At 38.2% G+C, this 11,704-nt stretch overlaps 1 pseudogene; it reads left to right on the top strand.

The window, feature by feature from the left end:
- Positions 1-4,918: 4,918 nt before the first annotated feature.
- On the top strand, positions 4,919-6,086 carry LOC109674473 (Krueppel-like factor 17 pseudogene; annotated as a pseudogene).
- The last annotated feature ends 5,618 nt before the right edge of the window (positions 6,087-11,704 follow it).

The following is an 11,704-nucleotide window of genomic DNA, read 5'->3' as shown; positions in this document are numbered from 1 at the left end:
AAACTGTCAAAATATCCCTATTTGCAGACGACATGATCCTATACCTTAAAGACATCATCAATAGCTATAGCAAGGTAGCAGGATATAAAATCAACATAGAAAAATCATTAGCATTTCTATACACTAACAATGAGCAAACGGAAAAAGAATGTATGAAAACAATTCCATTTACAATAGCCTCAAACAAAATCAAATACCTAGGTGTAAACCTAACAAAAGATGTGAAAGACCTCTACAAGGAAAACTATACACTTCTGAAGAAAGAGATTGAGGAAGACTATAGAAAGTGGAGAGATCTCCCATGCTCATGGATTGGTAGAATCAACATAGTAAAAATGTCAATACTCCCCAAAGTAATCTACATGTTTAATGCAATTCCCATCAAAATTCCAATGACATTCATTAAAGAGATTGAAAAATCTACTGTTAAATTTATATGGAAACACAAGAGGCCATGAATAGCCAAGGCAATACTCAGTCAAAAGAACAATGCAGGCGGTATCACAATACCTGACTTCAAACTATATTACAAAGCAATAACAATAAAAACAGCATGGTACTGGAACAAAAACAGACATGAAGACCAGTGGAACAGAATAGAGGATCCAGATATGAAGCCACACAACTATAAGCAACTTATCTTTGACAAAGGAGCTAAAAATATACGATGGAGAAATAGCAGCCTCTTCAACAAAAACTGCTGGGAAAACTGGTTAGCAGTCTGCGAAAAACTGAAACTAGATCCATGTATATCACCCTATACCAAGATTAACTCAAAATGGATCAAGGATCTTAATATCAGACCCCAAACTCTTAAGCTGATACAAGAAAGAGTAGGAAATACTCTGGAGTTAGTAGGTATAGGTAAGAACTTTCTCAATGAAACCCCAGCAGCACAGCAACTAAGAGATAGCATAGATAAATGGGACCTCATAAAACTAAAAAGCTTCTGTTCATCAAAAGAAATGGTCTCTAAACTGAAGAGAACACCCACAGAGTGGGAGAAAATATTTGCCAACTATACATCAGACAAAGGACTGATAACCAGAATATACAGGGAACTTAAAAAACTAAATTCTCCCAAAACTAATGAACCAATAAAGAAATGGGCATGTGAACTAAACAGAACTTTCTCAAAAGAAGAAATTCAAATGGCCAGAAAACACATGAAAAAATGCTCACCATCTCTAGCAATAAAGGAAATGCAAATTAAAACCACGCTAAGATTCCACCTCACCCCTGTTAGAATAGCCATCATCAGCAACACCACCAACAACAGGTGTTGGCGAGGATGCGGGGAAAAAGGAACCCTCTTACACTGTTGGTGGGAATGTAGACTAGTACAACCACTCTGGAAAAAAATTTGGAGGCTACTTAAAAAGCTGGACATCGATCTACCATTTGATCCAGCAATACCACTCTTGGGGATATACCCAAAAGACTGTTACTCCAGAGGCACCTGCACACCCATGTTTATTGCGGCACTATTCACAATAGCCAAGTTATGGAAACAGCCAAGATGCCCCAGCACTGATGAATGGATTAAGAAAATGTGGTATCTATACACAATGGAATTTTATGCAGCCATGAAGAAGAACGAAATGTTATCATTTGCTGGTAAATGGATGGAATTGGAGAACATCATTCTGAGTGAGGTTAGCCTGGCTCAAAAGACCAAAAATCGTATGTTCTCCCTCATATGTGGACATTAGATCAAGGGCAAACACAACAAGGGGATTGGACTATGAGCACATGATAAAAGCGAGAGCACACAAGGGAGGGGTGAGGATAGGTAAGACACCAAAAAAACTAGCTAGCATTTGTTGTCCTTAACGCAGAGAAACTAAAGCAGATACCTTAAAGCAACTGAGGCCAATAGGAAAAGGGGAACAGGTACTAGAGAAAAGGTTAGATCAAAAAGAATTAACCTAGAAGGTAACACCCACGCACAGGAAGTCAATGTGAGTCAATGCCCTGTATAGCTATCCTTATCTCAACCAGCAAAAACCCTTGTTCCTTCCTATTATTGCTTATACTCTCTCTACAACAAAATTAGAAATAAGGGCAAAATAGTTTCTGCTGGGTATTGGGGGGGAGGGAGGGGGCGGAGTGGGTGGTAAGGGAGGGGGTGGGGGCAGGGGGGAGAAATGAACCAAGCCTTGTATGCACATATGAATAATAAAAGAAAAAAAAACAAATTATGTTGTAAAAACTGGATAATCACATACATGTAAAAGATTAAACCAAGACTCCTATTTCTCACTCTATACAAAACTTAATTCAAACTATATAAAAAATCTAAATATAAGAACTGAAACTTTAAATCTTTTAGAGGGAAACATGGGGAAATCCTTTGACAATATAGAAATAGGTAATGTCTTTCTGAATAGTACTCCAATTGTTCATAAACTAAGAACATGAACTTACAAATGGGATTGTATCAAACTAAAAAGCTTCTGCACAGCAAAGGAAAAAATTTCTAAAGCCAAAAGACAACCTACAAAATGGGAAGAAATTTTCACCAGCTATTCATTAAATAAAGAATTAGCAACCAGAATATATAAGGAGTTTAAAAAGTTAAATACCAAAGGAACAAATAATCCAAATAATAAAGGGGAAATGAATTGAACAGTGAGTTCTCAAAAGAAGTACAAATAACTGATAGACACCTAAAGAAATGTTCAACATCCTTACTCATAAAAGAGATGCAAATAAAAACTACACTGAGATTCTATCTCACCCCCGTTAGAATGGCTATCATTAAGAAAGCAAATAACAAATGCTGGCAAGGATGCAAAATAAAAAGAAAGCTTTATACACTGTTAGTGGGAATGTAAATTAGTACAACCACTATGTAAATCAGTATGAAAGTTCCCCCAAACACTAAAAATAGAAATACCATATGATCCTGCTATACCACTCATGGGCAAATATCTAAAGGTATGTAAGTCATCATACAATAGAGGCACCTGAACACCCAACCCATGTTCATGGCAGCACTATTCACAATAGACAAACTTATGGAATCAGCCTAGGTGTCCATCAACTGATGAATACATTTTTAAAAAGTTGTTATATAATGGAGTATTATTCATCTGAAGGTGAATATGGTCAGTGTACTTTGCATACTATGAAAATACAACAATGAACCCTATTGAAATTGTTCTAAGAGGAGATGAATCTATTGAAGATACATTGTAAGCATATATGCTAGTGTCATAATGAAACCCCCTGTATAACTAATACATGCTAATAAAAATTGTTTTGAAAATGATGAAAAAAATGAAACTATGTCATTTGCAGAAAAATGACTGGAAATGGAAACCATGTTAATTGAAATAGGACAGACCAAGAAAAACAAGTATCACGTGTTCTGCCTCATATGTGAAATATAGACTGAAAAAAAAATGACATGAGTGTAAAACAAGGGGACTGTTTGTGTGTGGGAACCAATGGGAGGAGGAAGAGTGAAGGAGATGAAACACTTCACATGAATTCATGAAAATAGAATAATGATACCCATTAAAATTGTTTATGAAGAGGGGAGGGGAATAAAAAATAGGCAACAGGGGGATAAACTTGATCCAAGTACATTATGCATGCATATGGAAATATCAAATGAAGCCACTTTGTAAAGTTAATATATACTAATAAAAAAATGAATGAGTAGTAGAGGGGGTGAATTCAAATAAAAAATATTTGATACATTTTATGAACCTTTAAATCCCACAGTGTTCCCCCACCCAGCACAACCATAAGGGAAAAAGATGAATGATAAAGATCAATGTAAAAGACAACTCTAGAAAACCTTATAGAAAAAATCAAAGCTTGACATGGCACCATATTCAGCAACCAATCAGGATGACAGCAAGTAGGTCCATTTTCCAGAGAGCATGGGGTTGTTAAGGAGGATCAGATCCTAGATACTGACATGTTTACGATGAGTAGAATAACCATGATTAAATTGGAGGTTTACGCTGAATAAATTTATAAAAAGTTTCACTGCAATTCTATAGAAATTTTCAAAAATTAGTTATTTTTAATAAAATATATTGAGTTTACCTTGTATTCTTCAATGGAAAGTTGACTCAAGAGTCAGGCCAATGGTTTAAATGTCTAGGACAATGCCTTTCCACTTCCAAGGTCCAAAGAAGAATCCACAAATCTGATCCAGAGATGTTTTCATCAAGGAGACAGCAGCCAGTTTTCCTCTACCAGAAGATGCACAGTTCAGGAGTAACAATTTCATACATGATGTATAGAACTACATTTAAAAGCACTGAAATAGCATGAATAACGTCAGTGCCCTCAGAAAGGAGGATCTTTATTTAACAAACTTCTTCTCTTTTGCATGTCATCAGTCTAAGAGAAATACAGGCAACTCAAATCTAATATAGCAAATTCAACCTCTAGATTGTCAAAAGTGATTGTGACAATTAAGGATAAGCTAGTAACCAATACCTTAAATATTTATTCTAATTTTTATTTTCTCATTAAGAGAATCAAGTATTTTCAATCAATAGGAAACAAAAGTACTTAAAATCAGGAGATGCTAAAATGCTATTGCTAGATTACATTATACAACCTGATAGTGTATTTTTAGACTCAAGCATGTGGTCCAACTTGAATTTAAATTTAATTCACTCCAAAAGTATTTCCAACAAGCATACTGACTTTCAAAGATATGAGGAACCTCACAGCTAACATAAATGAATGTCTAATTATAAAATATTTGTAAATGTTTCGGTACTTTTGAAGATATAATTGTGAAAACAATAGCTATTATATTTTTGTTCTTAAGAGTTCCCCAAGGGTGTGCTCTTGTTGCCACTCCCTCCTTCGATGCTGCTACAGCGATGGGCCTTCCCTCTGGTCTCCAGTGGGTCTGGATCTCACTATCTTGAGGTGCAATTGGCCTATGGCTGTCACGGAACAGGGGGCTGAGGAGCTGAGGCAGTGGCCAGCAGCACACCAGCCTACCCTGAATAATGAGAAGTCAGTGGAGTACACACTTCTTGGAACCATGGTCCTCAAGGCATTCAATGCTATCCTTAAAGCACAGAGATGTTGAGGACCAGTTTTGTCTCTGCTGAGGCATCCAGGCAGAACATGGGTGAAGCGGGGTCACAGTTTAGTATGTCACTACCTGAGTATAGTATGCACTACTGTCCTCAAGTCACTCCCATTCCTTCCTAGATATGTCAGCAGAGAGTATCTCCCTCCCAGCCTGGGTTCCAGGTAATGCCCTTAGGAGAGGACTGTATTCTAAGAGTGGCCATGACCTTCAGTGAGAATCCAAGGATGCCTCCCAGTGGGTGACCAGTTTCAGCTTCCAGTGGGATGTTAATGATGTCCTACCCCAGTGCCCCAGCAATGTCATATTCTGGTCTGCCAACAGTGCCTTCCACCAGAGCTTCTTCAACATTTAAAACATTATTGGCACCAACCATGCCTTCCCATGAGTCCCAGACTATGCTCCCATCAGTGGCTCAGATGTTGTCCCCCAGAGATTCCTATGGCCTTAAAATGCCCTCAGCTAGGTCCCAATCATTACTGAGTTTAGAATCTCAGAACTCTCTTGTGAATCAGTCAAACTCTCAGGAAGGCTCTTTTCAATGTGAGCAACCCATACCTGCTCCACAGAGAGCAGAAAACTCCAGGGCCCAGGAAAGGGCACCCAGGATACAATCATCAGCATCAAGGCCCCATACCTCTGCGTGTATAATAACTGTAGAAAGGCATATACCAAGTGCTCGCACCACATGAGTCACCAGCGCAAACACACAGGGGAGAAGCCCTGTCGATGCAGTTGGGAAGGCTGCATGTGGTCTTTCTTTAGTTCTGATGAGCTTGGATGACATGTGCAGATACACAATAGAAATCGACCTCATAGATGAGATCAGTGAGGCCAACAGTTCATGAGATCTGACCATCTCAGGCAACACCCGAAGATTCATCCGTGGATATCAGGAGCTACAGAGGCAGGACCCACAGAACCTGGAGCCAACACTGAACAGGTGGATGGTCCTTGTGCTCCTAACCTTCAGATGTGTTTCCTCTTCTCTCATTTTGGCTCTTCTACCTAGATCCTGCCTCTCTCTGACCAGTTCATCTCTTTGGTAGGTGTTGGTTTAGATGGAGCCAGAGGAAGTCTAGGAGGCAGTGCTGAAGCTCAGTTGAAGGTTTGGACTCCATCAGGGATTCTGCAAAACCCTTAGAAACTGTCTTGAATGTCCCCACAATCTGGGGCCACCTATTTATGCCATTAGCCAGATTAAAAGATGGTGCACAGAAATAGAGAGCTTTATTTAAAAAGTTCTTTATCTCATGTCACTCCCCAGCTTAACCCTGTATGTAAAATTCAAGTTCATCTTGGTCGTCAACAGTTTCCAGAGCCCAACTATATTCAAATCTTGAACCTACCACTCACTAACCAGTGACCTTGGGGAAGGTCTTTGAACTCTGCCTTTTTTCATCTTCCAGAAAATACTGAACTCTCTGGGACTGACCATCCACATGCTCAGGGTTTGTTTTTTTCCATCAGACTTAGATGGAATGCCTCACCATAGGACATGAGAATAGATATCCCAGGTAAAAGAGCAACCTGGAATTGTGAGGGAGTTAAATTTTGACTAATAAGAAATGGAAGACAGGAGAGAACCAGGCAGATAAGTTTTCTCTCCCTTCCATGAATTGTTTAAAGGCATTGCTTCTCCCTAGAAGTGCAACTTATGGGGAGACCTCCTGAGCAGCCGGTAGACACACCTGCTGTGCCTGTTCAAGGCTGATCATAAATCAGTGCCCAGATTAGAATGTATCATTTGCATTATTTCCCACTTTTTCCTGCCTCACTCCTAGTGCTTGGGTTTATACTTCCCAAAATAAACATCAGTATTCAGTTCTTGTTTTAAGCTCTGTTTTCTAGATGGCATGGAGTACAAGGAGAGGAGAACATTAGATTGGGGCAGAAAAGGACGAGCCCCATCCTAACATCTCTCCCACCTATCCTAGACACCTGGACCACTCAGGTCCAGGTACCAGATATTAAGGGGCCTATCCTGTCCTACTCTCCCTGGGGCCGAGAGATAAGACTATCATGGTAATTCAGGCAGGGGGGTTACAGCCTCACTTCTGGACTTAGCAAGCCATTTTGCTGGCCAGCAAGGAATTTAGCCAAGCCATCAAGTGGCAGAGGCAGGATCCCAACCTGTCTCAGAGCTTGGTCTCCTCCCTAGGAAGCAGTACCTTCTACAGGTGTTGGCTTGAGCCTAGTTCAGTGCCAAGTGATGGCCACAGAGAGATGACTCAGGTCTGATTCCTGTGCTGAAGGGACCATCTTTGGCTAGGGCAGGGAGATCCACCCTGATGGAGTGGCCATAAGGTAGAGGAGCCCCTAAGGAGGAAAATCAGAGAGGGTTTCTGGAGGGGAGATGACTCTTGATTCCAATAAGAATGTCAATACAACAGTGTCGTTAAGGAAGGAACAAGGTCTAAGGTACTGGACCTAGTGGTCAAAGAGTTTGAATTAACTATGTTAAATATATATTCATAGAACTATAGAAAAATATGAAAATGATGTCTCACCAGTGTCTGCTCAGTGGCAGAGTGCTCACCTAGCATGATGAAGGCCCTGGGTTCAGTCTCCAGCACTGTAAAAAAATGTTAACATCCAGTTCTCTCTCAAGTGTAGAAGTAAACTGACAGGTGAATGAAGAGCAAAGAACATTCCAGGAAGAGGACCACTGAGCAAATGCTGAGAAAAGTCAGTCCATGTACTTCCACTACAAGAGCCAAGGCTGTGCAGACCCATGATGAGGAGCACAGACAACTAGAGGATATGTCAGGGAAGAAAAGACTTCCCAAGGGGTACCTGAGTTAGAGCTAAAGGGCTCATGGTCTTAGCTGTGCCTCCAATTTCCTGGACATAGACCTTTGATCATGCCCTGTGTTGGACCCTAAAGATTCAGACATACATGAAACCATCCTCCATGGATCAGAAAGATCATGAATGTGATCTGTGCTATCAAGGAGAGGAGCCAGACCTCTGCAGGCTCAAACTGATTCTGGGTCTCTAGGTAAGTCCCACAGTTTTGGCTGTGCAGGCCCCTGCCTTCCCTTCTACACTGACCCCATCATGCTTGTTGCAAACTCAGAGTGAACGTTACTAAAAAATAGGCACAAGGGGATCCCTGGTGACTAAATCATTAGCTCCAGGACTGAGTGAGTTCTGAGGTGATGAAGTCTTTCTTCCACGACTAGGCACCAGGTCCTTTTCATGGTCCTTTTCACCAGGCCATCTTAGGTCTAGACCATCTTAGTGGTCTAGGGCTTCTCTCTGTCTTTTGTCCCACTTGGCCCTACCCCAATTCTGTGGGTAGGGCCAGCAGGCCAAATTGTTTGTTGTTGGGATGAAAGAAGAGAGTTCTGGTTGGTGTCCCACCACTTGTCAAGGAATGGATGAAGGGAGGAAACAGGCCAAACAGGCTCTTGCCCATACAGAGGTCACGATCTAGTAGAGAAGGGATGTTATTAGAAATAGTTTATGTTATTATAAGTAATTGAAGAAAAGTGGGTGAACTTTCTATTTATTGTGATACCTATCATGCAAAAATTTATAGTTATGCAATTATATATGTATAGCTACATATATATGCAATTTAATAAATATTTATCCTTTAGTTCACTTGAATAGTTTATTAATACATTTGAAGCTTTTTTTGTCCTCTCCAGATATAACCACTGTTCTGAATTTTGGAGAATCATGTCTTTACTATTTCTTTTCTTTTTTTTATAGTAAAAGTAATAGTAAAGTTTATTAGGAAAGGAAGTTAGTAAAATAACAAGATAAAAGTGGAGAGAAATAGGAAAAAAAAGGGAGGAACATTTCCTGCTCCCCATGCAGGAAATGGGAGCAAAGACTATTATTTTTTTATCCTATGTGTATATTCCTAAACAACTTTGTATGATTTTATATGGATGATATTGTATGGTTTTACTGTGTCCATTATGTCTGGGGTTCTTTAAGGATGTACAGTCTTAATAAAATTTAGAAAATTTTGGCACAAAAAAAAAAGATCCCTAAAATTCATGTCTTCAAGTCTTAGTCCCCAGTTGGTGGTATTGGTCAGAGGGCTGAAACATTAGGAGGAAGAGCCTACATGAGACAAGTAGATTTCAGGGGATATGTCCTTGAGAATATATTGGGACCTTAGCTCCATCCTCCTCCCTCCCCAGCCCTCTGCTTCCAGGCTGCCATGAGTTGAGCTGCTTTCTCCTGACAAGTGCTTTCACCATGATGTACTGCCTCACCTCATACTCTAAGGCAACTGAGCCAGACAATCATGGACTAAAACCTCTGAAACAGTAAGCCAAAATAAATCTTTCTTCTTTTTAAATTGTTTATCTAGGAAATTTTGTCATAATAACAGAAAGATGACTAACACATCAACAATTTAAAATTTTCATAAATGTTTAATATATAAAGTTTAAACTTAAAATGTACATGAAATATTTACTCTTGGTTCAGCTGGTCACAGATGAATGGTGTTAGATACTCCAGAATTTATGGAAGTTTGCTCTAGACAATCATAAAAATAGTTCCTGGCCCCTATTTGAAGGCCCATATTATGAACAAAAATGCTTTCTCATATTTTTCTGAATCTTTATCTTTCCTTGTTTTCCTATCATTAGCACTCAGAGCTTTCACAGCAGAGGCCCTAGTCTGGGACATTCAATTTAGATGGGTAATTTACATACTTTATCTTTAATCCTCACAAAAATTCTGTGAGGTTGGGCTTAATCAATTTTACTGATTAAGTAACAGAGGTTCAGACAGGATAAACCCAAGGTGAACACAGTTATTAAGTGGGACAGAAGCAAGTTGTCACCAACCTCTTCTTAAGGTGCCTCATTGTGACCTTGGACCCATGCATCCCTGGAAATATGCTCATCATATTTGAAACCTATGGAGTGAGGTTTCTTTCTGAGCAAAGATTTGAAGCAAATATCCTAAAATACAAAGAAGTAGTCAAATAAGCCAATGAGATGAAAGAGAATTGAAAAGAGACATTGAATAATGGAATTGAGGTCAAGTGTCTAAGATTAGGAGCAGAAGCCTCTAAGGACAAGTGAGGGCTTCTATCATAATAGAGAGGTTATCGTTCCAGTCCTAGATAAATAAGTAAATTTTTAACTGAATAAAACAGAATTAGTCAAAATCCTTTATATATTATATCAGGAATACACAGGTCAAAAAAAGCAAGAAGAATAATAAATTTATATTAATAAAGAAATTCAACTTGTAATATTCAAATTCCCATTTTATAAGAGGAACATGTACAGATGCCATATAGCCATCACCTTTATGCTACGAATAGTAGTAATAGCCATGTTACATTGTTGCATTAGATGTGTTGTTATGTAATAAAGTGCTTTGTGCATCACATAATATAGCATTTTTAGACTACAAAAGACTTTTTTTGTCTCCAAATTCTTTTTAGACACAAAGTCTTTCATGACTTTCAAATTCATTTTGACACCAAGTGAAAGGTATCCTATAATCTAGACAGAGCAAAGAGCTTATGCTTCCAAATATACCATAGGGATCATGCTTTAACTCCATACAAATTCATTTAAACTGTATCTTTTGTATATTAGAAAGTGCTTGATAAAAAATCACATATCCTCAATACATTATTATGTCAAATAACATCTAGAACTTTGGAAGAAGAATATTTGTCTATTAAATTTTAATTTTCAATAAACATAATTCTTCCAAATGAGGCACTGGAATACAAATCTCCTGAGGCAGTAGGTACTTGTCTCAGATAAGCAGTAGGTCTTCCATACAGTTGCTGAAATGAATGGGTGCAAATCACTATATCTTCAGAGGTATGCACATTGTGGTTTCCTGGCATTCTTTGTGTTCTACTGATGTTGGTTCAATGAAAGAAAGTTGAGATGAACTTCAAAAACATAAATTCATACCCTCCTTCTTAGTCCCATTAACTAAACAAATGCTTATATTTAAGGTGCATAAATTTATATAATAAGTGTATACACTACTTTAGAACAAAGAATGAAGAAAATTTCTAAGAGATATTAAATCTATATAAAAACAGTTAAAAGAAAAATTTCTCTATAAAACAAACTCATGACAATTGAGAATAGATTTGTAATAGTAGAAAACCTAGTATGATATATGAAATATGGTTTTTTACATTGCATCACCTTATTGCAAAATAATTCATGCAAAATTGTTGATTGCAATTCTACTCCTATACATATGGATGATTTAAAATTCTCTCATCAAGATTTGAGCTCAACTCCAACCTTGTTTCCTCAATGCCCAACATAATGTATACTATTTCTTAGCTCCCAAAAGTTTAAGGATACAAAGGAAGTTTAGTTTCATTTAAGATATTCATACCTAAGGACATTTTATTCTGCTTAGCACAGTTTTTGTAATATACAAATATTTAATAAATTAATGAAGACTAAATAATGAAAGAATAAATTAAGTAACCCTTATGCAATGACTGTTAATGGTTTCTGAACAATTAGAGTAGAAACTTTTGAGAAATTCTACAAAATCAGGCTGACACCACCTGATTCTATTTATATCAATCTTAACATCCTGAAGAGAGAGGCAGTTAGACAATATGGGTCTCCTGATATGATGCAAAAGAAAGCACATCACAACTCT

Source organism: Castor canadensis, chromosome 6 (genome assembly GCF_047511655.1).
Source record: "Castor canadensis chromosome 6, mCasCan1.hap1v2, whole genome shotgun sequence".
NCBI classification, from domain to species: domain Eukaryota; kingdom Metazoa; phylum Chordata; class Mammalia; order Rodentia; family Castoridae; genus Castor; species Castor canadensis.
Note: the sequence above shows the minus strand (reverse complement) of the source record. Positions and strands in the feature narration are given on the sequence as shown.